At 43.1% G+C, this 17,664-nt stretch overlaps 1 long non-coding RNA gene across 1 annotated transcript; it reads left to right on the plus strand.

The window, feature by feature from the left end:
• Positions 1 to 1,594: 1,594 nt before the first annotated feature.
• LOC125940139 (uncharacterized) lies at positions 1,595 to 17,456 on the plus strand. Its single transcript, XR_007463369.1, has 4 exons — positions 1,595 to 1,650; positions 5,944 to 6,052; positions 9,929 to 9,997; positions 17,292 to 17,456. It is a non-coding gene; the product is annotated as an uncharacterized LOC125940139 (long non-coding RNA).
• Positions 17,457 to 17,664: the final 208 nt, after the last annotated feature.

Raw genomic sequence — 17,664 nt, forward strand, 5'->3', positions numbered from 1 at the left:
AAGTATGCTGCGTGGCGAATGGCCTTCAAGGACCCGCAGAGAGGACGCCACCATGAAGTGGAAGTAACTGTATCGAATTTTCTAAATACACAAATGTCAGCGGAACAGCCAGTGACGACTGCAGTGATTCAAACGAAAGCGGTAGAGTTCGCCAGGGAGCGAGACATCACTCGGGCAGAATTTAAAGCCAGTAGGGGCGTGCTGCAAAAAGTTATTTAAACATTACGCTTCAGCATATACATTTTTCAAAAGATGACGGATGATTTCTAAGAGAGGCCTGTGGCTTTTCCGTGTTTTGTTACACAGAAGAGGAACGATAAAAGATACGCTCTCGGACCATTTGCAGCACCTACATAATCAAACATCCATTTATTTTGACAGTCCCGTAGCGTTCATCGTAAAAGAAAATGGTGCGAAGGAGTTGAACGTGTGCTTCGCCGGGCACGGAAAGCTTCGCTTCGCATAGATGCAAACACGTGCGTTGGATCTGAATATTTTTCAGATTTTTTGTGACATCTTTATTATACACAATCCGCCACAACAAAGCCCAACAGTTGGCAAGTTATTTCAAAGAGCTTTTCCCAATGCTGAAGGTATTCTTCAAATTAATCTAACTGACTTATGGCAGCGCCAGCGCTTCCAGTTCTGGGGATCTGAAAATAGAGCACCACCCAAGTAGATAATATTTGCAAGTTTGTGTGAATTCCTTGAACTTTATAATGGCGAATTCTATAGTATAATATCAGTGTAATCCTATAGAATTCTGTTCTCGAACCAAATCGTTGTCAGATATTTGAAATTGTCATTTGTACGCAATTAACACAATATTTCACCAATAATGCGACAAATTCTATCAGGGCGCGGCCTTAGTCAGCATAAAAGACGAGAGGCTACGTAGCAGAGCAGGTTTTGTCACGCAAGTAACGTGACTGTTGTGGCTAAACGACGATCATTCGCACCCGGCTTGGTGGCGTAGTAGCTTTGGTGTTGCGCTCCTAAGCATGAGATGGCGAGACCAAATCGCGGTCACGGCGGTTGCACCTCCATGGGGGTGGAATGCAAATATGACCATGTAATATGCGTTGTGGTGCACGTTAAAAACCACAGATGGTCAAAATTAATCTGAAGGCCCTACGATACGGCATGCCTCCTAGTCAGATCGTTGTTTTCGCGTGCTAAATCGCAGAATTATTTTTTTCATCATCCACACATACAGAGGAGTCCTGGGTATGCGCACTAAATAGTTTCCTCCCAATGGCCTGTATGTGCTTTCAGCAAACAAGGCGTAATAAGGCATAATACAATGACAGAAACTTGCTAATGTTTTGACTACTATCATGCTAATATCTTCTCACAGTATTATTGAAAACGGCTCGTATTCAATAAAAAACGATTAAAAAAGTATTTGCTACACAATTCGTTTTGCATGTGGCAATATTTCGTCTCAAAAATTGCCATTTGCACATCTCTATTTTTTGCAATCTCTATTTTTATCGAACTCCAGCCATTTTAACTAACAAATTGCTTTAGACAACCACTTTCTTTTCATTCCTGATGTAGATTTACGGATGTAAAATGCATTTTTTTCTTGCAGGAAAGAAATACTGGAAGAGAGCAATCGTGGTGATAGGATACCCCGCCAGGTTCAATGTACGTTACTCGCTATATGCGATTTCCACTACTACTTTCACGTATAACAACTGCTTATGAAAGTTTTTCAGCAATGAAAGTGTAATTCACGATAATACAACCGCCATATGTTTAAAGCGACGCTGTATACCCCTACCAGCCAAGGAAATTTTCGTGTCGGCGTAAGCAAAAAACGCCAGGCTAAAACTTGAATACAAACAGCATTTCTCCTTTGAAATCGAGCATACAGCATACAGCTGAGCGCTCGTTTTCAAAAGAAAAACAACAAAACAAGCATCAAAACCACAGGATGGATGATAAGCTGCATGTGAACACTGGGAACACCTTCCGACGCGTTCCGGTGAAGATTAGGTTTGCAGCTGTTGTGAAAGGGGTTGACGTCATTCAAAACCCTCGTGAAAGCAGTGTCTCTGGTTGCACTCTTTGTAGAGGCACGTGTGTGAATTCAAGGGACGTCACAATGGGTAATCGTTGTGGGTGTCTCATTTCTCTCGCCCATAGCAAGTTGTGTTACAATCGTCGGTACAACGCAATTATGTGGATAACATAAATGCATGTTCTGCAAGCTTGGGTGTTTAGCCTAGTGGTTATGACGCTCGCCTTCGGACCGTGGTTACCCGGGTTCGAATCCCGCATCGCCAAGAGTTCTAACGCGACAGCGTTAAGGGCCCCGTGTTGCAGAAAATCCGGCATTGGTGTCGTCTTCGGCGTAAGCATCGGGGTCTGGAGGAAATAATCATGGCGAACCGCATCCTCCCGAACAACCCTGACTGCGCGGGCGCTTCAAGTGGCGCAAGGCGGTAGTGAACAAAAATTGACTTTCTCAAAGTGAAGTCCGTCCGAAAAACCATAAAGTACGACTTAACCTACAGACGTGATAGCGTCGGATTGTAATTTGAATATACGATAAAAAAAGCCTTATAAGCAGCCAAGGAAGCTTAAGCGTTCTCCAATTCTGATGGTGTGATAGGCCACATTGAGGGGAATGTTCAAAATCGAGCCTTTCTAAATTTTGATCCGGCCCCACTGCGCAGAAAATACGGTGTCGGCGTAAACGGCGTCCAATAGCGCTATCGCGTTCCTCTCATAAAGGCGAAGCTTAAGCATACTCCAAGTATTGTTTTATTTATTTCTCTCGCTCTCTGTCTGTCACGCTTTCTTTCTCTCTCTGTTCCTCCTCTCCTCATTTCACACTCTCTCCACTTCCCTCGAAACTGCGAACACCATAGCTCCGTAGGGATCAACCTCGACCTTAAACAGCTCCGCTGGCAGAAACATTCACAGATATATGCCAATTTGACACCTGACACATCAAAGTCAGCGAAGCTGTGTAAGCAAGCTCTGATACCCTTTGGAAGTAATAGGGGTCTGTTTGATTGCTCACGGCTGAGCGCTTGCTGCTCTTCGTGACGGTTCCCACGAAATCTGCGCTCTAGCACCACGATCTCATCTGTTAATGTAAGAGCCGTACAATTACCATCCGACCTCCATCCGACCGCCGACATGAGGACAATATGAGGACGACGAGTGTACGAATATGACTACGATGGCGTGACGACGATAGTATCACTACAATTCGACGACGAAGCTAGAATGGCGCCAATGGCACGACGACGACGGCACGACGGCAACAGTATGACAACGGATGCATGATACAGACTGTCTGGCGATGACGCAATATAACTACAATGGCACGACAATGGCGCTACAATTGCCATTGAATGACAACACAATTACGATAGAATGACGGAGAAGGAATGTCGTCGATGGAACGAAGAAGGCGGTATGACGACAACGCGATGACATTGCTGCAGGGAGGACGATGGTAAATCGACAGCGTGATGATGGCGAAATGGCAATGATATGACGAGACTGTTTCAGGACAACGGGATCACAACTTTATATTGAACCCTGTATTACAACGAGAGTGTGACGTCAAAGGCACGATGATAGTCGTTACACGACGGTATAGTGGATAGACGATGGCAAGACGACGACAGTATGAGAACAAATACAAGATGATGACTGTAACATGACTACGCAATGCCGCCGATCCCATAACCATGGCCGGGTGATCAAGATTGAACGACGACAGCACAAGGACGATAGAATCACGAAGACGGATTGACTTCGATGTAACGATGAAGGCGGTATGACGACAATGCGATGACGTTCCTGGAGAGATGAAGATGGTGAAATGACAGCGTGGTGAGGGCAACATGACAATAGTATGATGACAACCGTATGACGACAATGACGTCACGATGAATACATGACAAGAGTCGGATGACAAAGTATGACGACAATGGAACAACCACGACGGCATCACGTCCAGAGTATAACAGATGCATGACGGCAACTGCATGACGATGACACAATGAAGGCAATGGCATGACAACGCTATGAGGGCAATCGGATGAAGATGAATATACGACAGTGGCGTAACGGCGACCGTATCATGATGACGACTATGGCCTGAAGACGATGGGGTGACGATTACGGCATGACTAGGGGCGAATGACAAAGCTGGAATGACGACGATGCAATGACCACGACGGCATCACCATCACGAGCACATACCTAGTGGCCCAAGCTATTAGAGAACTTGGCCTACTCGGTCAGTATAGACGGCGTAACGATGACTGCGTGACAACATCACGACCACGACCATATAAATAGTGGCCCAAGCTGGAAGGACGGACGAACGACGAACGAACGGACGGACGGACGGACGGACGGACAGATGGACGGACGGACGGATGGACGGATGGACGGACAGACAGACAGATTATATTTGATATCGGCCTCTACGTCCCAATCCGGTCTTTGCAGCCGCAGGAATGCTGCTGCGGCACCCCCTTAACAGCTTCACTATAAAGAATGCCATGTGTACAAGGCACTCACAATTTAAGGTCGTCATTCTATAATGTCGTTTCATGTGAGAGGACAAAGTTTTTTTTTTCTTTTTTAATAGCGTGGCCTAATTTACAGGAACAGGTCTGAGTTTCAATTGTAAACATGTATTTTAGGTGGACGACAAGTGTTATTTTTGTGAACGTATTCAGCAACCCAAGCTCGCAGTTTTTGATATTATGATGCCTTGCGCAATCAGAACCAAACAGCAAAAACAGATTGCTCTACAGCGCGGTGCCCAGAAACAGAAAACTAGTTGCACGACAAACGAGTGGGCTTTCAATGTGATTCGCGTTCTTAGGACACTTCCCGCACTTTCCGTTATATATCTATGTATCCTCGTCTCTAAACGTTTTCCACCACTCAGACCAAATTGAGTCACTAGGCAGGCTATGGTCTATTGTGCATGTAGAGTATCGGGTTGCTAATCTAAGAAATCGAGGCTGAGAACCAGCCGTCCGACCAACGTGGGTCACTGGTTATGTGCCTCGGGGTAGGCGGCGCTTTTAGGTGCGAAGCACCTTATGCGCCCGGGCTGTCGGCGTCTCCTGTCGTAATGGTCGTCATCGTCGTCCACAGCTGCCGGCGTTGAAGCAAGCGGTTCGTGTTCGCGCTCGGCACGCGCTCGTTCCACTGCGCCCGCGTTCGTCGTCGTCGTCTTCCGCAGCTGACTGCGTTGCCGCTCATCATTCCAGCGTAGAATTTCAATTCTCTTCTGTCGTCGTAATGGGGAGGCCGCGTTTACGGGCTTATGAGCCATTGCTTGAGGCAGTATAAGCCCATTAGTGGTGCATTACTGCATGCTTCGCACCTCCCCAGGTTTCACCTTAGTGCAGCTGCATTTTCAAATGCCACAGGTCGTATATGTGTAGCCCACGTCTGATTTTTTAGGGACACATATTCATTAAAATCAAGCCCACGTCAGATTTTCTCAGACGATCTTGTCTGAACATATATTCACAAAGGTGCCACGCGCGGACCTCGAGGACATCGCGCGGACTTCGTGAATGTGCTTTGTCGCGGTGACGTCGTTTTAGTACACAGGCTAGTTTCTTTTGTCTTATTTTTTATAATACGCACAATTTTATCCAGTTTTTTTTTTATTCATGTTACAAGTACAGAATTAAACATGACAGAAACAGGAGACGCAAACACGAAAACTTCTATGAAGAATCTAGCAAAAACTAGCCCGTCTATTAGCATTACATATATAGAAAATATTCATATAAGTGTACGGATTTGCTATGATACAGATGCTATGCTAATTTCTCACCAGTGTAACCCTTACGTGTAGTTTTCACCCAATCTTAGTTCTCTATCAATACATATACAAAGTGTGTGAAATAATGCAGTTCCACAGACAGGTATGTTCTTTTGCAGACGTCGCTACACAGGCAACCTTTTGTACAAAAAATAAAAGCGGTGCTCTTATAGGCGTAGATGGGAAAGGTAATAATTTGTGGAATACTATCTTCTCAATAAGGAGCATGTGAGTACACCTTTGTATGTGTTTGAATAAACTCTGACATGTATAAATTTTCATCACCTTTTAATCTGTGCCCTGATAGTATCATTATCAATAATTTATTGCAGACATGTTGCTAATTTGTAAACCATAAATAGGCGGAAAATTATGCATAATGTAAGACAATTTAATTAAGAAGCTTGTCAATGTAGATCGGTACAATGTTTAGTGCTGCCAGTAGATATGCTCCACTCAAAAAAACCATTCAAGATTTGGTTCAGAAACGGCAACATGAAACGCGAGCGCGCTACATAAAGCCTCATTCATACTAGGAAGCCTCATTAAGAAATACATTTTTCTACGGACAAGCAAATTGTCTTTAATAATAATACGCTCATAACAATAGTTTTATTGATTCTTTTTTCAATGCATACAAAAAACATAGTCGATAAATTGACGCAGAAACTCCTCTACGAGTTGTCTAAGTATGCGTAAGCATTGTGCCACTTGCTCATCTCCACGCAGCGCGGTCTCATTGTCAATGTTACGAAACTTGATCCGACCATTAGAAACTCTTATCAATCCGTATCTGTTGTTATCAACCTTGTCGGACTCTATCTGAGCCTTATCTGCCTTTAGCCGTCGGTATCAACTTTATCGCAATCGATCCTATCCTTAGCAACCCTTATCTGCTCTTATCAACCTTATAGGACATGATACGACTGTTATCAAACCTTATCGATCCTTATCAACCTTATTGGACTTGATCAAACCCTTATCAAACATTATCAGCGCTTATTAATCTTATCACAATTCATATAACAATTCTAAGCCCTTATCGCTCTTTAACACCTTATCCGTTCCCGTCAAACCATTATCAACCGTGATGAGACCCAATAACCCCTCATCTCTCCTTATCATCCTTCTCAACTCATTGATTGCTTATATGTCTGTGTTGCGCGACATGAAGCGCATGAGCCCTCAGAGATCGGTTGCGTTTCGGTCGGTGAAGGAACGCCCCCACCGAAGGTGCGCCCCACGACCACCGAAACGCATCGGCGATGTGGCGGATTTGGCATTAAATGTTCGCAATATCGCTATTTTCGTGATGCCTACAATGCTGCAAATCAGCCGAACATGTGGTCCAAGAATTGGCTTTTATTTCACCATGACCAAATATTTCGATAAAGCCTTTATAGAAACCGTTCTCCTTTGAGATTTATTTTGTACCGCCGGAACAACACAATCATGTGATTCTGGTATATCCACCTTCGGCAAGCGTGAGTATTTAGCCCATTGGGTAAAACAATCGGCTTCTGAGCGTGGGGTCGTAGGTTCGAAGCTTACCACCGCCAACGTTTTAACGCGATAGCGTTAAGGGCCCCTTGTCGCAAAAAATCTGGCGTCGGCGTAAGCATCGGCGTCTGGCGGAAATAATCACGCCAAAGCACATCATACTGAACCACCCAGACCGGGCGGGCGCTTCGCGTGGCGCAAGGCATTATTTAACAAATATTGAATTTCTCAAAGTAAATTTCGTCAAAAAATGTAAAGTACGACTTAACCACAACCTACAGACGTGATAGGGTCGGATTGTAATTTGAATATACGAGAAAAAATACTGATAAGCACCCAGGGAAGCTTAAGCATCCTCCAATTCTGATGGTGTTTCGCTGTACTTTGGTTCTAGGCAACATTGAGGGGAATGTTGAAAATTGAGCCTTTCTAAATTTTGATCGGGCCCCACGTCGCCGAAAATAAAGTGTCGGTGTCGGCTTTAACGGCGTCCAATAACGCTACCGCGTTCCACTCTTAAAGGCGAAGCTTAAGCGTACTCGAAGTTTTTCCCTTCGAATGTATTTTGTTTTATACATTAGTTTCTACACAGCAATTCTTCGTATGTGACAGACGGACGGATTTACCAGTTTCCTCGTTGCGTAGGCACAGAAATGCTCACGCATTTAAAGTTATCTTGGTCCATAGCCGACGAGACTAGTGAGGGAACCATCACAAAAAGCAATTACGAAGGATTCATAGCAAAAAAAAAAAATCAGAGCCTTTCGCCTGTCGAGAAAAATGGGGTAAGTGAAGCTTGTGGCAAGACAATGCTGTCGAAGGCGCTCCGCTTCGTTTCACCTAAACTCGGGCTCCGCGGCTCTTCGCTGACGTTTCGCCTGGGCTTCGGAAGCCCTCCCGCTGGAATCGGACGGCAAGCTTCGCTTACCCCCATTTTCTCGACAGGGGAAGAGCTGGTCATTTTGTCTCTTTGGGTCCCACGTGTGACAAAGGTAGTGCAAGGGCGCGTTGCAGGACCCCGAGCCCCCAGTGGTATGTGTCATTGAGCTTGAACCCTTTTTTTTTTCACTATCACCAGGATCGGCCCACATGACAGGAGTATGTGCCATTGATTTTGCACCCTTTCTGCACTCTTTAGCGTGACACCACCACCACCGACACTTGTGAGCCTATAAAGCTTCGCTTAAAAGAAAAAAAATATGTAAAAAGAGAGATAACGGGAGAGACAACTAAACTACATCATATCGCATAGTGTCACGTATCACCATAAAAGAAAGCGTACGAGAAACACCATTACAAAGACGAAAGTGTAAATTTTGTAAGAGAACATAGAAGGCAGAGCATTCAGACAATGTGTAGCGTCATAAATGTATCGGGCGCAACACAGCAGATATACATATTTTCCGGAAAATATATCTTTGTATCTATTGTGAAGCGTTAGTGTTACTTTTTATGCCAGTAGGAAGGATATTCCATATTTTAGTCCCAACAAATACGAACTTACGGCACTGATATACAGTGTAAAGCTCTGTAAATTTGAATTTCTTATGTAGTGCTTATTTCGTGACGGGATTTGCTGATACCAAAATTGATGACTGATAAGGTGCGGTAGACAACTATACTTCGGACTATTTCGGGAGTTCTATAATCGAATGCTACCTGAGAGATACATAGGTTTAATTCCGTAAAAAGGGGAACAGGTGATGAAGAGAGTGATATAGATGCGACTATTCTTATAGGTCTTCTCTAAAATCTGCAGACAATGGCGGTAAATGATGCGTATTTAAAGCCCCATAATTCAATACAGTATGTCAGATGAAAGGGAAACACATTGAAGTATATTACAGGAAGTAATTTTTTGTAAGAAGATTGTCCGGCCTTAACTATCGTATAGCAGCCGAAAGCAAGCTCTGTTACAGACCTGAACTATACGAGGCTGCTAGTGCACTGTAGAATCTATAAGTATGCCGGAGTACATGTATATCGGCGTTTTCGAAGTGACGAAGATAAAACATAGTTTGTTTTGCTGGTATTTATTGCTAGGTTATTCGCATTGAACCAATCGAAAGTGTGTTGCCGCTAAATATTTGCTATGTGCTCAGCGGCACTAAGTGAATGGTTTGATATAAGCATTGTAGTATTGTTCACGTACATGACAACTTCTGCTTGCTGGTCAGTTTTGGGGTAATTACTTATAAAGGTAGATACAAATGCACTAACAAGAACTGACCCCTCTGGTACGTCAGTTCTGAGTAATAGGAGGGATTTTTTACACCACTTTCTAAACACTGTGTTTGGTTTATAAGATAATAATTTCGACAGATAAGTCTGCTGTCGGAAGGTGCCAATTCTGTCGCGTCTCCTGCTGTACAGTAGTTACAATTTTGTTCCCTTTAGAGAGATCAGTTTGTTTCAACATGAGCTGTAATTTTTTTATCTTCATTCTGTCATACTTTCGGTAAACTTGCTAAATTAAGATGCTCCCTGTAGTATTTGGGTATAGTATATTGTTTACGATAGTTCTTATCCCTTAGCATTTTCCCCCTGGTGCTTTCTATATACGCTACTGGTACTTGACTCTCAGTGATGCTTTTTTTTTTACAGTCTGGGTGGCCTTTACAGCACAAGACGCCTTCATCCTAGAGATAAAGACAATATGGAACTTACTTTCAAGTAAGTAAAGCTGTTGATTTGGTTTCATACGCGATTACATACGTGATTACATACGCCATAGAACTTTTTTATATAATATATACATGGGAACATTTGTAGCCACTTGTACACAGAAAAACACTACCTTTGTTTCTTTTCTTTCAATAGCTGAATATTCAGTTTTTTTTTCGTTTACGTCACGGCTACGGTGATCAAAGAAGCAGATACTCTTAAATTTTTCAATTATTTTTTCTATATTAACGAGGGTAGTACAATGCATCGCGGGGCCATGCTTGCATGCGATAAAAAAACATAGACAGTTAGCTATTATACGAGTACATGACACATAAAAACCCCTACTCCAAATTTTGTCTTTTGCAGACTAATATGGGCAGAAATCAGTACTTAAACTCAACGCAGCCGCTGTGTACTAGACACAGGTAGACGAAAACAACACGACGTGAAACTATATTTTCCAAAGCTCTTAGAAACTAATATTGGGGACCTTAGCGGCTATAAAAAGCAATGATAAAGACAACTTCGCAAGAAGGCAATTTGTGCAAATAAAATGGTCATGCTTCACATATAAAGAGCTACTTGGAATTAGAACTTAAAGCAGTCCAGTAAATATAATAACAGTATATCAAAACGACTGTGTCTGCAAACCGCTTTTATACCTGTTGTGAAGTCTCCATGTTCGTTCTCCAAACACCCTGATGTTTCTTGTACAATTTCGCTGTACTACATCAATGAAATGTTACTTGTACCAGCAATCATTGCATTTCGTTGCTAGAACCTAAAGATGCATGTCTATATAAAAAATACAATATAGAATTTTTTTAATTACAGAAATTACAAAATGGATGCGCATTCACGCACGTCCTTGTTTCAAGCTTCATCTGTGCACAATAACACAGCGTAACTGCTTCGACTTGTAATTTAAAAATCATATAAAGATCGATATGATAGCTTGCGAACTCTAGAGGTAGGTTTGATGCACAGATTTTGACATTCAAGTCATGGTGAACCAACTATGAAGCGTTTACCACGTTCTATGTCAAAGAAAACACGCCCTTTCGAATAGTCGTCGCACGAAATCATCTTAAGATGAACTTTTCGTTTCTGCAAAAGTCGAAACCCGTTATTAAGTACATTTCACCAAGAAACTCACTACTGGTACTGCCGCGAAAGCGGTAACGCTGACAGTGAGTCTCGTACCGCTTTATTTATTGTAACGTCTACTAAACACAGGAAAACACTAAAATAGATAAACTACATTTTTCCCTAGCCTAGCACAGCGTACCTGCGACAGTGTGCACTGATAATGATCGCCCTATGATACACAACTCTCTAATTATTTAAAACTAGCACGCGAACGTCCAATGATGATGATAATGATGATTTAATGATCTCCCCTTTGAAACGGGGCGGTGACAAATGGTCACCTAGCCTGGCTGATTTAATCAGGTATGCTTACATGTTTCTTTATCCTAGCATTTTTGTATACAATTCATCACTCTTTTTTTCTCACTATCCACCTTGTACCTCTACCTATAACTAAGAGATCAAATCAGGTCGTATCAATGTCTTCCCTGCTTTTTTGCACTAATACTCTAAACGTCTCTTGATTATCTCGAATGCTGACCGGTTGATGCTTCCCTCCACTTTAAACCCAAGCGCTTCTAGAAGGTGTACGTTACCTACTGTTCTCACTGGGTGAATCCCCTCACATGTGTTGAGTGGTCACCGGACCTTTGCTGCAGCATACACATGCCTAATCTAGTTCCTAATAATTGCTCCGGTATGTTTTGGCCCTTAGGCAACAAGCTAGAGCCTAAAATAACAAAGCACTGCCCTTTGTGTTTTCGTACAGATTTTCCCTTCTAATTTCTTCCCTCTCATTCTTGTAAATATTCATTGGCAATTTTGTTTTCATTCGTTGCATTCAATTCACTGTCTCTATTTATCTCACTTTCTTTCTGATGACTCCTGGTTTTCTATTTAAAGTTGGAATTATCCTGTACTTGGCTGCCAACTTTCTTGACCTATTCCTCCATTATTTGTCCACGCTTTTCAGATGCGGATACTTGTGCACTTTGGCCGCCCATTTCTTTTCATCCCTGTTCCTGAAACTTTCTTCAAAACTAATTTTGATTTGTGCTTCTCTGACTTCAAATGAGGCCCAACACATGTCACCTTGCACTGCCTCATTTGTGGTTTACCGTGGGCTCCCTGACATGGCTCCCTAAGTCAACCGGCCTACTGATCTTTTCTTAAATTCCAACCCCGACAAGATATCCGATTTTAAGCATAGAATGGCATTCGCGAACGTAAGCGCTGGCACCATTACTTCTTTCCAGATTGCACGCACCACCTCATACTTATTGTCGCCCCACAGTGCTGTGTGTTTTATTATTGGTGCATTCCGCTTCCCCTTTATTTTTAGATTATCTTGTTGGGTGCTTGAGTAAGTCTTTCCTTCGTTTATGCATACGCCGAAGTACTTATATTCCTTGACTATTGGTATGACTTGTTGAATTCACACCACGTAATTACTCGTCTCTTCATTAACGATAATAATTCCTTATTTCTCTGTGCTAAACTCTGTGCTAAACTGGCTTAGATTTGTTGCTGCGTTGCCACAGATATTCGCAAGTGTCTGCAAATCTCTTGTATTGTCCGCTAGTACTACTATGTCGTCCGCATACATCAGTCCAGGGATCTTCTGTTGCACCATCTGTCCATTATGCATGCAGGATAAATCAAACCCTAATTCGCTCTTTTCCAGTCGTTATTCTATGCCCTTAATATAAAGTGTGAACAACAATGGAGACAGAGGATATCCTGGCTGCCGCCCTTGGTGGATTCCCACCATTTCATTACCTTTTCGACCTTCCCATACAACATGTACTCGGTTGTCTCTATATATCTCCCTCAGCAGCTCCATGAAATCGTCATTTGTGCCTTCGTGCTTACGAATATCCCCTAGCAATTCCCTGTCTACGTTGTCATACGCAGCTTTAATATCAAGAAATGCTATCGATAAAGGTCTATTCTGAGCTACTGAAATCTCTATGGCCTGAGTTAGTACAATCATATCCTCTTAGCGTCTGCTTGGCCTGAATCCATTTTGTAGTTCCCTCACTTCATCATTTTTTCTCCAGCCACTTCGACATTTCAAATTTTATGGCTTGCATTGCCATTCTATATATTACCGACGTTACTGTAACTGGCCTGTACGAGCTCGTCTTATCCCTATCTCCTTTTTCTTTATAGATTAGGTTCATCTTGCTTTCGCGCCATCCAACGGGAATTTTCTTCGTTCTAATCACTTGCTCTATGGCATTAGTCAGCGGTGCCTTGCTCTTCAGACCAAGGTTTTTGATTAGCTGTATTGGGATTTCATCGGGTCCTGCTGCCATATTATTCAGGACATTTTCTGCTGCCTCTGTCCAATAACAAATTTCTCTGCTAAATTTTCATCTCTCAGGCTTCTCTGTTGTTGCTGGATCTGTTGTCTGAACTAGTCTTTCTTCCGTGCCGAAGTTATCCATAATAATGTCTGTGATGTACCGCAACGCATCCTCTTCATCGTAAATGTTACCGTCTTCATCCCTTATAGCCATTTGCGAGTTTCTAGTTGGACCTCCGAGTGGTTTTATATGGTTCCAGAATTTATTTTGTGGCGCATTTGTCTCTTTTGCGAATGTTATTCACCCACCGTTCACTTGCGCATTTAATTTACTCTTGCACGAGCTGACTCGCCACCCTTTTCTTTTCTCGGTATTTGCTTCATCTAAGGAGCACATCTTCTTCGTGTAATTCCAACTTTTTGGCTTCGCGATGATCCCTAGACGCCTGCTTACGCTCTTCTATAGCTTGCTTTATTTCCTTGCTCCCCCACTTACGTGGTTTCCTCTTTCCAATCCAACAATTGTTTTTCCGTGTCTGCATTATTTTCTGCTGCATAACGTTTACCAGTTCCTTATATTCCTAGACTGCTGTAGGAAAAACGTCAGTTTTCTTCTCTATGTTTTTGCGATCTCAGTTATTTGCTCTTCATTCATGTTTAGAAATTCTGATGCTTTTTGTTCGTGTTTTGTATTAGTATATCTCCCAGACTTAAATGTTAAACGTCTATGATCGCTACCCAGGCTTTTTTTTCATTTTCGTCTATTATCATTTGGTCTAGTCGTTCGTAGACAATTTCTGAGACTAAGGCGTATTCCATACATGAATGCCTGTTTCCGCATTGCCACGTTACCTGTCCATTACACTTATCATCCCTATTAACTACTACAAGGTTTTGTTCACACAGACCCAGCAGTAGGGAACCGCTGTAATCAGTATATCCGTCTAAATCGTCCTTGCGCGCGTTCACATCTCCCACTAATATCACCTGGCCCGATTTCTCGAACTCATTAATATCGCTTCGAATGCAATCAACCAATTTCTTGTTTTCTTCTCTGCTATCACTACCTGTCCATAGGTAAGCTACTCCCAGCCACGTCATTTTACCTTGAGATGTGCCGCTAGTCTATAGGTGCTCCTCACATGTCTGTTTTACCCTTTGTCACTTCCGACCTCACCTAATTAGTATGCCTACGCCTCCGCCTTTCCTTGACCCACTCATTCTGTTGCAGCTTTCCCATACAAAATTGTCAATAACAGGTGGCTGCTCCAAATTTCGTAGATTCGTTTCGGTCAAGGCGTACACGCTAGTCGCTTCGACATTCAGCTGCGTTTTAATTTCCAGACATTTTTCCTGCTTGCGAGCACCCTGCATGTTTATGTAACACATTTTACCTTGCCTATTCTTATCCTTTGTGCATCTTTTCCTAACTCTTTGTGGTCTAATTCTGCTGTTTACTGGTGTGCCGCTACATTCAAAACATAATCTTGCTTCCTTATTGCTGGGGCATTTCAGTGCCTCACGAGGGTGAGAAGTGACGATGCCTACGAGAATGAGCGCATGCACATGAAGTTCTTCGGAGCGCATGAGTCGTGTGCTAAGAAGCTCTTCTCACACGCACAACTCAGACGGGTAAATTGCTGCGGCGTGACTCAAACCGCTTTATTTATTGTAACGTCTACAAAACACGGGAACACAATAAAATGGAGAATGGTCACACTTGGTTGGCTTCTTTTGAACTTGTCGGGGCATACAAAATTTCATTTCAGGGTCCCACATGAGCATTCACCAGCGCCTTCGATCTTATTTGGCCCAGTGCTTCCGCGCAGAACTGTGTATAACGCATTGAAGCATGGCGTTTGTGTCTGTTCGTGAAAACACAATGCGTACTACAGAAGCATTATTTTAAGCTCTATTTGATTTGGCACCTGCCTCTTCATTCCAGACCACACCACAGTGTGCATGTATCCGTTGATAGGTGATATTATGGACACTTCAATTTGCAAAGTCCAGAAGTTCTGTGAATTATAGAGCTATTGGATAATACGGTCCCATCTGAAGACGCAGTGAATGAAGATTAGTGGCTTACTATCGCAGAATATCGTCTATTGCATAACCGAAGGGTCTCTCGGAATACAAGTTTTGCGACAGTCGATGTTGACCTAGTTACAGTTTAAACCATCGAGCGATTGATGCATCGACAACAGCTGCAGTGGAGGCATATGGCGTGACAAACAATCGTTGTACACCTGCGCACTACATCCGTACACTGCGCGATCGCCATACAGCCTCTTGTTCAAGTAATCATTTTTAACGAGTTCCCGACGGTAGGTGTGGTGAAGCAGTTATCCGCTGGCGTGCATACGTGATGGGCGATTTAACGGATATGTGACATACTCTCAAAGTATCCGCGCCTTTCTTGCGCCATACTTCCAGTATGAGGGCCTTTCATGCATTTAATCCGTTGTAACCCTGTTTCATAATGCAAATTTGACGTGGTAGAGCACGTTTCCTCGAGTTTAGCTATGCGAAATCTATTTTCGAAGGTTTTCTTAAATTGTCAGTATTAAGGTTCCATCGTTTTCGCAACAGTGACAGCAGAGTTGCAATCGTGAATTTCTGATTTAACGTAATCGTGAGGGTTTTTAACACGAAAGTGTTTTATGCCGGGGTCCACCAAGACTTCACTGACGTATTTCCGTCACGGAAATACGTCAGCTTACAATGTACACGAACATAATACAAAGAAAGAAACCAGAAGAAAAAGTTCCACAAACATGCAAAATTTGGAAATCGAACCCACGACCTCTCGGTCCGCGACGATAGATCGCCGAGCGTTTAACCCATTGCGCCACAAACGCATTTGCAGAGAGCTACACAGACGCGCCTTATATATCTAACACTCCTCCGTGTACCCGCGCTCTTGCTCGGGGCGGTGCCGCCGCCTACGAGCAGAAAAGAGAAGTACTGCATTATGACACTAACGCGCACCGACAGTGAACGCTTCGGTGGTCTCAGCACTACGACGCCTCGATGCCAGCATTCGAAGGGACGCTGGCATCAAGAAGCACTACCAACGCGTTCTCGCAGAAGCACTACTAGGTGGCGTTCACCGTACTCAGCACAGCGGAGCGTGGCCTCCGCAATTAGCTCTGAAAATGTTTCTGAAGTTGATCGCGGAGGCTGCAATTACGACGCGCTGTACGCGCTGATTTGACTCGGTGACGATTCAGTTACGTGCTTTGTCTTGCGCGTTGTATTAGTGTGTCAGTTACGTGCTTCGTCTTTCGCGTTGTGCTAGCGTGTGCAGCGTAGTGCAGCTTCCATATGCACGACGGTTGCTCATGGTCATCGACGTTGGTAGTCGTGATGGAGGAGACGTGCCACCAGGCGTCAGCGTGGGTGCATCAACGCCTAAGGGCGCTTTGCCACAAAACACCAATAGACATTATATATCAATGTGCAATAAACATTACACTACTTCTGTGAAGACACGTTTCACTTTCGTGTTCTATACCGATTCCTATATAAGAGGGATCAACCACATTTTTTTTTTGTTTACCCAATATCCCGCTATTTTGCGATTGCAATCATGCATTTTTGATTTAGCGTAATCTTCAGCATTCTTTTTTGTTTGCTCAGTCACCTACAATTTTAGGGTAAATTACAGAGCGTGTATGTTGCACTTCGCCGAAGTCTACACTGGTTACAGTTGTTTCGCTATCCCTGTAAAATTTCTGGCAGTCGGTTACATTTTCAGAGGCGAAAAACAGTGCAATCATGATGTGTTTTTAAGAAGCAATATTCAAAAGGTGCTAAAATTTATAGTAGCATTTTAGATACGTTTAGCATGTCAACGTTAGCATACATCTGAATCCATTTTTTGCTTCCTTCACATTTTAGGCAATGCAGCAAGAACAATCAACGAGAAAATCAAGCTTAACCACAAGCATCATAACATGGAAGAGAAAAAATGGGAAATGCCAAAGCACAAGGCAACATTTGCCACTCTTTTCATAAATAATATTACACTAGGTATCAAAATAAAGACCAGCAATCATTTGTTGCCTATCAGTTTACAGTGGTTTAGAATAGCGTCTCGCTGCTTCAGTTTTGGTGCGAAAATGCGGCCACTTGTGGCACAATGTGAGATGCTAAGGATATTGTGGCTAAGAGCTTTATTTCGATATGGCGTGCCTCGTATACACACTACGTCACGTGACTGGTCACTAGTAGTGGCTCCTTACTAAGAAATTCGGTATTATGATGTCGACCC

The sequence above is a fragment of the Dermacentor silvarum genome, chromosome 9 (genome assembly GCF_013339745.2).
Source record: "Dermacentor silvarum isolate Dsil-2018 chromosome 9, BIME_Dsil_1.4, whole genome shotgun sequence".
Lineage (NCBI taxonomy): Eukaryota > Metazoa > Arthropoda > Arachnida > Ixodida > Ixodidae > Dermacentor > Dermacentor silvarum.